Source organism: Dasypus novemcinctus, chromosome 18 (assembly GCF_030445035.2).
Source record: "Dasypus novemcinctus isolate mDasNov1 chromosome 18, mDasNov1.1.hap2, whole genome shotgun sequence".
In the NCBI taxonomy this organism is placed as follows: domain Eukaryota; kingdom Metazoa; phylum Chordata; class Mammalia; order Cingulata; family Dasypodidae; genus Dasypus; species Dasypus novemcinctus.
The window spans coordinates 15429135-15441976 of record NC_080690.1 but is presented as its reverse complement, the minus strand read 5'-3'; the positions used below and the strand labels follow the sequence as shown (position 1 = coordinate 15441976).

At 48.0% G+C, this 12842-nt stretch overlaps 1 pseudogene; it reads right to left on the bottom strand.

The window, feature by feature from the left end:
* Positions 1–322: 322 nt before the first annotated feature.
* Positions 323–6448, bottom strand: LOC101439173 (elongation factor 1-alpha 1-like; annotated as a pseudogene).
* Between the last annotated feature and the right edge of the window lie 6394 nt (positions 6449–12842).

Below are 12842 nucleotides of genomic sequence, written 5' to 3'. Positions count from 1 at the left end.
AAAGCTGGAGAATGTTGTGATGGGATAACCTTTGCTTACCTGATTTCTTTCCCATTAAACTTTGTTTTAATGGGTCTCAACATTCTGTGACAGATTTCTGGTCAGTTGTTTCCATTTAAAAGGACTGATTTTACAAACTTAAATTTAAAACTGCCACACAAAAGAAACAAATGGTCCACAAAACCTTCCTTCTCTTCTGGAGGTTTTACGATGCATAGTTATCATTAACTGTCTTTAAATGTAAATGCCATTTGAGACCAACAGTTCAGAGACCCTTCTTGCATCACTGATTAAGATGGGTTGGCGGTGTTATGGATAATTTTCATTTAGACTTCTGAGCTTCTTGGGCAGACTTGGTGACTGGTCGGCTCCAGCAGCCTTCTTGTCCACTGTCTTGATGACACGATGACACCCATATCACAAACAGCAAAACGACCCCGAGGAAGAGTCGGAGGAGCTATGGACACGGCTTGCCAGGAACCCTATCACTGATGGCAGCATCACCAGATTTCAGGAATTTGGGGCCAGCTTCCAGCTTCTTACCGGAATGGCAATCAATCAATCTTCTCCTTTAGCTCAGCAAACTTGCAAGCAACGTGAGCTGGGCAACGATCCAGCCAGGTGCACGGGCAGCACTGATTTGGCCTGGATGGTTTGGGATCATCACCTGAGCAGTGAAGCCAGCTGCTTCCATTGGTGGGTCATTTTTGCTGTCGGCAGCCAAGTTGCCACAATGAACATCTTTTACAACATGTTTTCTTTTTTATTTTTATTGTATTTTTTTGAAAATACATGGATCACAAAAAATGTTACCTTCAAAAAATATAAGAGGTTCCCATATACCCCCCACCCCCCCCCCACCCCACTCCTCCCACATCAACAGCCTCTTTCATCAGGGTGGCACATCCACTGCATTTGGCGGATACATTTTGGAGCACTGCTGCACCGCACGGATATTAGTTTACATTGTAGTTTACGCTCTCCCCGAGTCCATTCAGTGGTGCAACATGTTTTTGGCATGGAAGCCCACGTTGTCCCCAGAAAGAGCTTCGCTCCTAGCTTCATGGTGCATTTCGACAGACTGCTGTTGTAGCTTGACTGGAGCAAAGGTGACCACCACGCCTGGTCTGAGAGTACTGGTAGAGAGTATGCCAAGACCACGGGACCACCAATTTTACAGACCTATTGGAGGGGCAGATGCAAGGGCTTGTCAGCTGGCCAAGTGGGTGGCAGGATGCAGTCCAGAGCTTCAAGCAGCATGGGTTCACGGACACTGCCCTCCTACAGGGTGACTTTCCATCCCTTGGACCAAGTTAGCACTTGGCTCCAGCACGTTGTCACCTTTCCAATCAGAAACTGGCACAAATGCTGCTGTGTTGGGATGGGAGCCAATTTTCTTTTTTTTTTTTTTTAAATTTCTCTCCCCTTCCCCCCTCCCCAGTTGTCTGCTCTCTGTGTCCATTCGCTGTGTGCGCCTCTGTGACTTCTTCTATCTTTATCAGAGGCACCAGGAATCTGTCTCTTTTTGTTGCGTCATCTTGTGTCAGCTCTCCGTGTGTGCAGCACCATTCTTGGGCAAGCTGCACTTTCCTTTCATGCTGGGCGGCATTCCTTACGGGGTGCACTCCTTGCGCGTGGGGCTCCCCTACGCGGGGACACCCCTGCATGGCAGGGCACTCCTTGCGCGCATCAGCACTGCATATGGGCCAGCTCCACACGGGTCAAGGAGGCCTGGGGTTTGAACCGCTGACCTCCCATGTGGTAGACGGACGCCCTAACCACTGGGCCAAGTCTGCTTCCCCCAAGTTTCTTAATGTAGGTGCTGACTTGCTTAACAATTTCCTCACCTCTCTTCTGGCTGCCGGGTGGCTCAGTGGAATCCATTTTTACACCAGTAGTTTGTTTCACGCCTGCAGGCCTGCCCACGCTTGGAGGTGCCAGCCCCAATCCCACCAGCCCCGGCGGCAGCAGCCAGGACAGTGCAGTCAGCCTGTGATGACGGTTTTGATAAAGTCCCTGTGTCCTGGGGCTTTAGTGATTGGCAGGTAATGCTTGCTGGACTCAGCCCCACCCCAGGAGGATATCAGCGGTGTTAGCACGCTTATGTCCAGCTTTCAGTTGATCTAAGACCCAGGCATACTTGAAGGAACACTTTGCCATCTCAGCAGCTTCCTTCTCAAATTTTCCAATGGTTCTTTCGTCAGTTCCACCACACTTGTAGATCAGGTGCCCAGGAGCGAAGAACTTGCCTGAATCTATGTGCTCAATGAGGACAATGTTAATATGGGTCTTTTCCTTCTCTGTTTCGGCTTAAGTTTTAATGATGGGGAGTGGATGTGGCTCAGGCAATTGAGCTCCTACCTCCCACATGGGAGGTCCCGGGTTTGGCTCCCAGGACCTCCTGAAAACAAACAAACAAACAAACAACAAGCAAAACAAATGATAAAACCAACTCAGGGAAGCCAGTGAGGCTCAGTGGTTGAGCGCCGGCTTCCCATACACAAAGTCCTGGGTTCAATCCCCGGCCCCCAGGAACCTCCCCCCCCACCAAAAAAAGAGAACATTTAACGATGGTTTCCACCACACCTCTGCTTTGGTGATGGACCTGTAGTGAACAAAGCTTGGTCCCCTCCGCTGCCCTTTTGATATGGATCTGGTGCTCTGGTCCTCGTTCTGTCCTTTCCTCTTGGCAGGGACGTTCACAAGCACTAGCAGGCAGCGTCTTTGTTTTTGTGGCTTGTTTTCTAATTCCTCGCAAGGGGCTGGGTGCTCAGTGAGAGCTCCAGGGAGAAGGACGCTGGGCGGAGAGCCTGCGCCCTGCTGACTCGAAGTGTGTCCTTGGGATAGGCGCCCCCAGCTTCATTCACCTCCTCTTCAACGTGCTGGTGAGAGAGGCTGTGGCAGTCTGAGATTATTTATGAATCCCAAAACCAGAGATTACGCTTGTAAACTTATCTGTTCCTCTGGGTGTGATACACTTTGAATACATTAGATTCAGCTGACATGTCTTGATTAAATTACCTTTTAGGCTTAGAGCTTTGATTTGACCACATCAGTAGGGCATGACTCAGGCTGAGTCCCTGCCCCCTCAATGGGCTGATAGAAATGGACACTCACTCAAGAAGACACATGGAAGAGGAGAGGCCTTGTTCATTTTGGTCCTGTCATGTGACAGAAAAGAGAAACTCGAACAGGAAGAGAAAGTCCCAGGAAGAGAGATGAGCCATTTACCTGATAGTTTTTAGAACAGAGCAGCTGAGCAGCTGAGAAAGCCCAAGAGACCAGGAAGAGATCACCTGCCATCTTGCTTCAACACATGGCAACTGACTTTGGTGAGAAAGCAACCCTGAATTGGACTTTTCAAGGTCTTGTAACTGTAAGATTTTACCCATGTAAGTACCCTTTATAAAAGCCAACAGATTTCTGGTACTTTGCATCAGCACCTCTTTGGCTGACTAATACAGAGTGATATCCCACCTTGAACAGTATGAGATGGCGAAACACCCAACGCCAGACAGATGAGATGGGCAGCGATTTATCAGTCATATATACTCATAGCCTGGGGGAAGAAGGAAGACACAGCAGACCATGCAGGGCCATGAAAGGTTGCACTCAGGAGCAGAGTGAACCAGCAAGAGCTTTGAGAGGCAGGCTTTGTGGTAACAAAAGGGCGAGGTGACCCCTGTTCCCACAGCAGAATGTGACTGACTTATTCGAATAGTTTTGTGGGCTGGTAAGGAGGTGAGGCCTGTTCAGTTGTGGGCTGGGTGGAGTGCAGCTGACCCAGGGGACAGTGGAATCAGCTGAGTGGAGCTTTCCTGCTGTGTGGTGGGCATATCTGGCAAGAGCAGGGGAGCTATTTTAGGTCCTACAATATGCTCCCAACCTTCTAAAATTTAGTTGCTTCCTAGAATTCTTGGATTGCATTTCTATTGGGCTATCAGGGGGAAGACTGTGGTACAGGTGTGGTGAGAAATGCAACTCTGACCAGTGGCCACTGCAAAATATCTATGTAGAAATTAAGTAGGGTTATTGAGAAGTGGGGATTTGAGGACTCCCCTTAGGGCTAAAGTCCACCCAAACTGCCCCCAGTCACCACTCGGGCTCTGGAAATGAGACCATGAGTTAGTGGGACCTGGGAGGGGGTGGCCACAGGCCGTCTGCTCCTCTGAAGAGGTCTGCTCAGGTCTAGACACAGCTGCTTTCTAAGGGAGGCAGCAAATGTGGGAAGACAGGAAGGCCAGGGACACCCTCCTGGAAGATTTCCAGAGGAGACAACCCATCCTCCGAGATCTTAGGGCTGTGGCCAGCTTCTCCCTGGGAAGCCAGTTTCACGGAGTCCTTCCCATCGGTTATTGATGCCTGACTATCTCAGCGCTGCTTACCAGGATGAGACAGTGTGGGCAGGAAAAGGCCATGGGCGCCGGAGTCAAGCAGAACTGGGGCCTCATCCTGGCTCTGGCTCTTGAAGGCTGTGTGATCCTGCGCAAGTCATTCCAGTCTTTGAGACTCAGTTTCATCATCTATAAAATGGGATAAAAAACACTTACCTGGCACACAATAAAAGTTAGCTCATTTTTCAATTTTATTTTTATTGATTATAATGTGAGTTTATTACTTTAATTAAAATTTATTAAAATATAAATATAAATCAATTTATAAAGATGAAGTTAGATTAGTGATTATGTAGGGCTGGGGAAAGGCTGCTAAGGGAGTGTGGAGATTTTCTTTGTGGAATAATGAAATTATTCTAAAATTTTTTTGTGATCACAAGTGCACAACATTGCGATTATCCTAAAAGCCATTGATTATACACTTTCGATAGATTGTATGGTATATGAATATATCTCAGTAAAACTGCTTCATCAGGAAGTAATGGTGCAAGAATAGCCAGAAATAGCAGCTATGTTCAGCAGAAGAAGCATAAAGAGATTGAGGGGTGAAGAATTTTCTTGTTTATTTGTTTTTTGTTTATTATTATTGTTGAAATAATGAAAAAGGGCTAATGATGACTGAGGTGATGAATGCACGACTTTGTGATTATACCAAATACCACTGATTGTACACTTTGGATGAATTGTATGCCTTATTTTTTTGTATGCTTTATATCAATAAAATTGATTTGTTAAAAAAATTTTAATTAAAATTTGGCCAGAAAATAAACATAAGATTCTTTTAAAAAAATTATTAAAATTAACATTTATTTTTAAAAACAATGTAGATAATACAAAGTTCAAATGACTCAAAGTGTACATTGAAAAGTTGCCCTTCCACCCTTGTGTCTCCTTCCTGAGTCAGCTGCTACCAGTCACATCACAGGGTAGGTTTTATTGGTGTTAATAGCTCCTATTTACCAGGGGCTCACTTGTTCCAGGATGGTGCCTTAAAACACCACTGCATTGTCCCTTTTTGGTAGACAGTGTCACCCCTGATCTGGGGACAAGAAGCAGGTTCAAAGGTAGAACAATTTGCCTGGCAACACACACCTGTAAGGAGAAAAGCCAGGATTTAAAAACCCAAATGATTTTATGTTTGTAAATCCCCTAGAACAAGAGGTAGTAGCCAACCCCCCTCCACATACCCAGTGCCTTTCCAGCAGGAGCTGTGCAGAAAGCTCCGTGGGAGAGAACGGGGGAAGGTGTTTTTATGTCCCTGCAGCTATCAGGCAACACGTGGTGACAACAGTAATAGCTGGGGCCAGGCTGCGTTCTGTATATGAATCATCTTAAGCCTATTCCCATTTTAGAGAAGATAAAATTAAGGCTCGAAGAGGGTAAGGAAGTTGGCCAATTACTGAGAGCTCGGAAGAGGAGAGAGGTTTCAAATCCAGGTAGTCCAATGGTGGAGGTGCCGTTCTGGGGGCAACGGGAGAGGCTGTGCAGTGGAGGTGCTGTGGGGGAGGTCGAGGCACAGCTGCTGACCTGGGAAGCAGGAGGGGCCAGCAGAGCGGCTGTAGTGCCTCCACTTTGGGCAGGGGTAGATCCACCCTTCTTATGCCTATCTTTGTCCCTTGGGACAGGTAGACTTCTGTCCAGAGTCCATTCTCTGTTCATTTGGTATCAGCAATCCAGCTTTCTTCTGAGAACCACCATGTTGCCATTTGAAGTCCACAAAGGTCAGGGGACAGTGTCCCACCCCTACCTCCAACTTCCAGAGGGGCACAAGTGACCCAGGCCTGGCCAGGCCACTGGCCAGAGTGATTGGCTTGGGAGAGCCAGGTTAGTTCAGCACCGGCCTTGGAGCGTTGCTCTAACTCCAGGAAAAGTCCTTGCTTCCTGCTGATGAGGCCAGGCAGGTAGACATGGGCCTGGCACGCCTGGTGGAGCGCCCACCTGAGAAGGAGCGGGAAGGGGAGAGCAGAGAGGGATGGATTTCTGACCACGCTGTTGAAGGCCTTGGATCCAGCCGTGCCTAAAGCCGGGGCCTCCTGGGCGCTTTTTGGTGTCATGGGGGGCTAAATCGCCCCCGCGGAAGCCAGCTGCCCTTGGGTTTCTGTTCTTGGCACCTGAAGTTGTCCTCTGCGTCACCTCAGCGCTCAGACGTGCCCTGCGCCCCAGGCCCAGCCCAGGGGCTTTCCAGGAGACCCGGATACTGCGGGTGGCCCACCGACGCCCCCCTCCACAGCGGGGAGGAAGCTGACACCGAGCTCCGGTCCTGGGCCGCAGGGAGGGCTGATTTGCGAGTAGGAGCGGCACCCCGGGTCGCGGGCTGACATGGAGACGGGCCCCCGTGCCGGGCTTCCCAGGGGAGCCCCCGCGCCCCAGCCTGGCCGGGCCCTGCTGCTGCTGCTGCTGCTCTCCGCCTCGGGTGAGGCCCCCTTCTCCTTGCCCCTGTTAGATGCGGGGGTGTGGGGCGGGGGGTGCTCAGGAGACAAGCTCTGGTGTGGGAGCCCGCGTGTCTCTTAGGCGGGGACAGTCGGTGGCAGACGGGAGGCCAGGGGCTGGGGGCTGCCCGCCCCTGTGGCTGCCTTACCCCGGTAAGTTCACGGCCGAGAGAAGGCAGAGCGACGGGGCCGAGAGGCCTGCGGCGGACGCGGGCGGCCGGGCTGCCGGGGCTGGACTGGGTGGGCCGGGAGGGCTGGGGAAGGGGCGCTGAGGGACAGGGGGAGCCGCGCCAGGGGCTGCGGCGGCCTAGGGCTCCCCTGTGCAATGCTGTCCCCTGAAGTGTCACTGCAACGTAGAGCCAGGCGACCCCAGCCAAGCAGGCCCCCTGTGCTGGGAGGTCCCTCGTTCCCGTAGGACAGCTGTGAGGTAAGGTCTGGCACCCACACTTCACAGGTGAGGACACTGAAGCCTGGGGCGTCAATAACTTGTCCAAAGTCACTCAGGCTGGGGACGGTGGAGCTTGATCCCAGGGGCCTGGGGAGGCAGCCAGCCCGGGCGGGAGAGGCGGGCAGCGGGGTGCCGGGGAGGACGCTGCCCGGCCGGGGTGGGAGGCAGGAGGGGAGCCGGCCCCTGGCTGTGGAGGGTGGGAAGATGCTGTGCAGGAGGAGCCTGCAGGACCAGGCCCCTGGGCAGACCTGGGGGGGACATGCCACCTGTCTGCAGGCAGCTCGCACCTGCTGGGAGGGGAATGGCAAGGAGGGGTCTCCCTCACCGTCATTTCGTGGAGGTGAAACTAGAGAGTAACTGAAGGGCTCCCCTGGGTGCACTTTCACGAGACAGGAGAGAGGGTGAGGGAGAAGCCACAGGAGTGGAGGGGCTGAGGGGGCAGGTGGGAGGGGTGGGGGAGGACAGACAGGGGCCTTGGAGAAGGAAGTGGTCAGGGCTTAGAGCTGCAGAAAGGTCGCGAGACGTGGCAGAGGTGACGGTGTTTGTGTGTGGTGGGGGAAAGAGGCTTATGCTCTCCGTAAAGCCACTATTTTTTTCTGATTGTAATAGCTGAGCATGAAAAATGCAATTAAACAGGAGTAGAAAAACGATAAGGCCTCCCATAATCCTAACGGTTTCATATATAGCCTTCCGGACTTCGGAACATGAATAAAAACAGTCAAATACATATGTATGAGAATTCTGATTGCGCCACCTCTCTGCCACAGCTAGGTAGTGTCATCTCCATTTTAGCCAGTCAGGTGTGTGCACTTTACCTCATTGTTAGTCCTCATTTGTGTTTCCCTCCTGACCGAGAGAGAACATCTTTTCATGGTTATTGACCATTCAGACATCCTATTTTGTGAAGGCACTGTTCAAATCTTTTGCCCATTTTTTTTATTGGTTTGTTTCACTTTTTATTTTTACAGAAGCTTTAGATTGCATAAATGTTACATCGAAAATATAAAGGATTCCATATAGCCATGCCCCCCCACTTCCTCCATTAACATTTTTCATTAGTGTGGTACATTTGTTGCAGGTGATGAACTCATATTGAAGCATTGCTACTAAGGATGGTCTATAGTTTACATTATGGTTTATACTTTACACTGCATGATTTTATAGGTTTTGACATTATGCCTTGTACCTGTCACTGCAATATCATGCAGAACAATTCCAGTGTCCCCAAATGCCCCATGTTACACCTATGCGTCCCTCTCCCTCCCCTCAGAACCTCTGGTGACCACTGCCTTGATATCAATGTTACAAGTTCTTCCGATACTAGAATAAATCTGCTTTAGTCCATAGTTGCATTACTACTTTATGTTTGTTCGTTCCTCAATCTTGATGATCTGGGGATGGTGATGCCCACTTTGCTTCCAACTGAGAGGGCCTTAGAGCCCATGGGGCAGTTGGGTGGAACTGCCTTGCTTGCCGTTGTAGATACTCTCTGCTTTTGGGAAGGGGGTTGTCCATCATCACCCATTTGTTAGTTGTCCTGGGTGAGTCTGATGAACTGGAGAGTAGGTGTTAGCTGCAACTCTACTAAGATTCAGGGCTCAATTGGCATAAAAACAGCCAGAAGATTTAAGTCTTGATATATATTTAATGGGTGTAGTGCTAATTATAGGTTCAAATGAAAGGGGCTCAGAAGATCCATGTATAGGGAAATTATAAATGAGTCTAACTCTGATACATTGGGGAGATAGGTTATCATATATTCCAAGGTGAGGGCCACAAATGGGGTGCTGATTTCCTGGAGTTGTCTGCCCTGCCTATAGTGTCTAGATGTCTCTAAAGCCCTCAGGAGCACCCCAGCTTGAGGCACCGTTTACTGTGGCAGTCGGTGAGGTCCTCCCGAGACTTGCATAAGGGTAACCTCTGGAACGACCTCCCAAATCACTTTGAAGTCTCTTAGCCATAAAAACTCATTTATATTTAATATTTCCTCCCTTTGCTCATTTTCCAAATGCATCTCCAGTTGGTGCTTGGTAATAATCCCTTGGTGCTAAGGAGGCTCATCCCGGGGGTCACGGCACACACCTGAGGGAAGGTAGTGTGTCTGTGCATTGAGTTTGGCTTAGAGGGAGGTCACATTTGAACAAAAAGGAGGCTTTGAGGAGGTAACTCTTAGGCAACATATAATACTAGACTAAGTTTCAATTTCACAAGAACAAGGTTCATAAGTACAAGCATCAATATCAAGGGCCTAGGGGGCGGATGTGACTCAAGTGGTTGAGCACCTGTTTCTCACACAGAAGGTTCCGGGCTGGTCTCCAGTTCTTACTGAAAACAAAGACAAGCAACGAGCAAACAAATGAGAGGACAAACTGAGGGGAGCCGATGTGGCTTGGCGGTTGAGTGCCAGTTTTCCACATGCAAGGTCCCAGTACCTCAAAAAAAAAAAAAAAAAAAAAAATTCTTGCCACACTATTAGAGAATGCAGCAGGACTCCCCAGGATGTGACTTCAATATTCCATCAGGGTTTTTTTTTTGTTTGTTTTACTTCAAAACATTTTTAATACTTTAATAAGGTAATGAGAATATTACACCAGATTCAGGATAGGAAGGATATAGTTCTCCACGAAGATTTCAAAGCCAGACTTTTCACCTCAATCTTAATTAAAAAAAACTTCCTGAAAATGCTAACCATCGTCAGCCTTCATTGAGTTGTAATCTTTTTGCTGCTGGAGGATCTTGCCTCGTTGATGGCTGCTGACTGACCAGGGTGATAGTTGCTGAAGGCTGGGGTGGCTGTGGCAATTTCTTAAAATAAGACAACAATGAGGGAGATGGATGTGGCTCAACTGATGGAGCATCCGCCTACCATATGGAGGGTCCAGGGTTCGATCCCCAGGGCCTCCTGGCCCATGTGGTGAGCTGGCCCATTCGCAGTGCTGCCGTGCGCAAGGAGTGCTGTGCCATACAGGGCTGCCCCTGGGTAGGGGAGCCCCACGCACAAGGAGTGTGCCCCACAAGGAGAGCTGCCCCTCATGACAAAAAAAGTGCACCCTGCCCAGGAGTGGTGCCACACACATGGAGAGCTGACGCAGCAAGATGATGCAACAAAAAAGAGACGCAGTTTCCTGGTGCCGCCTGATAATACAAGCGGGCGCAGAACACACAGTGAATGGTCACAGAGAGCAGACAATAGGGAGGAAAGGGAGAGAAATAAATAAAACTTAAAAAAAAAAAAAAGACAACAATGAAGTAGCCTGCATCTTAGATCTTCCGGATAACTTGCTGCTTCACTTTGCCCTTTTATGTTATAGAGACAGCTTCTTTCCTTAAACCTCATGAACTACCCTCTGCTAGCTTCAAACTTTTCTTCTGCAGCCTTCTCGCCTCTCTCAGCCTTCATAGAATTGAAGAGAGTTAGGGCCTTGCTCTGTATTAGTCGTTGGTTTAAGGGAATAGTGTGGCTGGTTTGATCTCCTATCCAGACCACTAAAACTTTCTCCATATCAGCAATAGGTTGTTTTGCTTTCTTATCATTTGTGTGTTTACGGGAGTAGCATTTTTAATTTCCTTCAAGAACTTTTCCTTTGCATTCACAACTTGGTTAACTCTGGTGCAAGAGGTCTAGCTTTTGGCCTATCTCAGCTTTAGACATGCCTTCTTCCTAAGCTCAATCATTTCTAGCTTTTGATTTAAAGTCAGATATATGCAACTCTTCCTTTCACTTACTTAGATGCCATTGTAGGGTTATTAATTGGCCTAATTTCAATACTGTGTATTTCAGGGAATAGGGAGGCCCAGACCTAGTTAGCCAGCTGGGGTCCCACAGCCCAGAGCCTTTCGTCAGTTATTGTGTGGGTAACACCCCAGGATCACATGAACCCCTTCATATTCCATAGAAGCATGCCCCAGGTGCACCCCTCCCCACACAGCCCCCCACCACAGACACCCCACACCAGCAATGACTTTTCCTTAATGATTTGTAGGGGTTCTTTATATACTCTAAATGTAAGTCCTCTGTTGGGTATAGGTATTGCAAATATCTTCCACTCTTTGGCTCTATCTTTTCATACTTGCTAATGGTGTCTTTTGATAAACAGAAGCTCTTGATTTTCATGTTCATTTTACAGTTTTCCTTTATAATAAACATTTTTGGGGGTGGGGTGGGGAGTGGGGTATATGGGAATCTCATGTTTTTGGGTTTTTTTAAAGATTTATTTTTTTTATTTCTCTCCCCTCCCCCCCTCCCCCCCGCCCCCAGCTGTCTGCTTTTGTGCCCACTTGCTTCTCGGTGGCACTGGGAATCTGTTTCTTTTTGTTGCATCATCTTGCTGTGTCAGCTCTCCTTGTGTGTGACACCACTCCTGGGCAGGCTGCGCTTTTTTTGTGTGGGGTGGCTCTCCTTGCGGGACACTCTCCTTGCACACGGGGCTCTTCTATGTGGGGGACACCCTTGCATGGCATGGCACTCCTTACATGCATCAGCACTGTGCGTGGGCCAGCTCACCACACAGGTCAAGAGGCCCTGGGGATCGAACACTGGACCCTCCATATGGTAGGTGGACACCCTATCAGTTGAGCCAAGTCTGCTTTCCTCTTATGTTTTTTAACAAAACGTTCTGTGTGATCTATTTATTTTTAAAAAAGTCAATAAAAAAGGAAAAAAATAAAAGGAAAAGAAAGTGAGTCTCTTGTAAATAGTAAAAAAAAAAAAATTAAGAACTCTTTGCCTACCTTATATTCACAAAGATATTCTATGCTTTCTTCTGAAAACTTTTTTTACTTTCCACATTTAGATGTATAATACAGCTCTTATGGATTTTTGGTTTTGATTTGCCAAGAGTAGATATCAAGTTGACCCAGCACCATTTAATGAGAGGATGGTCCTTTCCCTCACAGCATTGCAGACTCACATTTGTTGTAAGCCAAGTCACCGTGTATGTTTTTGGATTTTGCATTCTGTTCCACTGGTCCACTGGACTATCCTTGCACTAATACCACACTGCCTTCATTACTGTACCCTTCAAATGTCTTGGTCTCTGGTAGTGTATGTCCTCCACCTCTGTTGTTTTTCAAGATTGCCTTGGACATAGCAGGGGCTCATTATCTTTAACCAATCAGGGACTGAACTGAGTCCATTTTAAACTTAAATTTTTAAAAATTCTGAAATAATTTCAAACTTGTAGACAAGTTCCAAGACTAGTTCAAATTACGCTCATATACGTTTAATCCAGATTCACTTGCTTTTAAAGTTTTGCCAAATTACTCTGTCTCACACACATACACTTTTATGAACCACTGAAAATAAGTTGTATACAACATGCCCTTTTACCGTATACTTCAGTGTTTCCTAAAAACAAGGATATTCTCATATATAACCATGATACAATAATCAAATTCAGGTACAAACTGCAAATTTATGATTCATATTTCAATTCAATTGCCCCAATAATATCTTTCTAAAAAAGACTTATTTATATCTCCCCACCCCCTTGTTTGTACTTGCTGTCTTTTCATCTTCCTTATTTAGGAGGCACCAGAAACTGAACCCAGGACCTCTGATGTGGGAAGGAG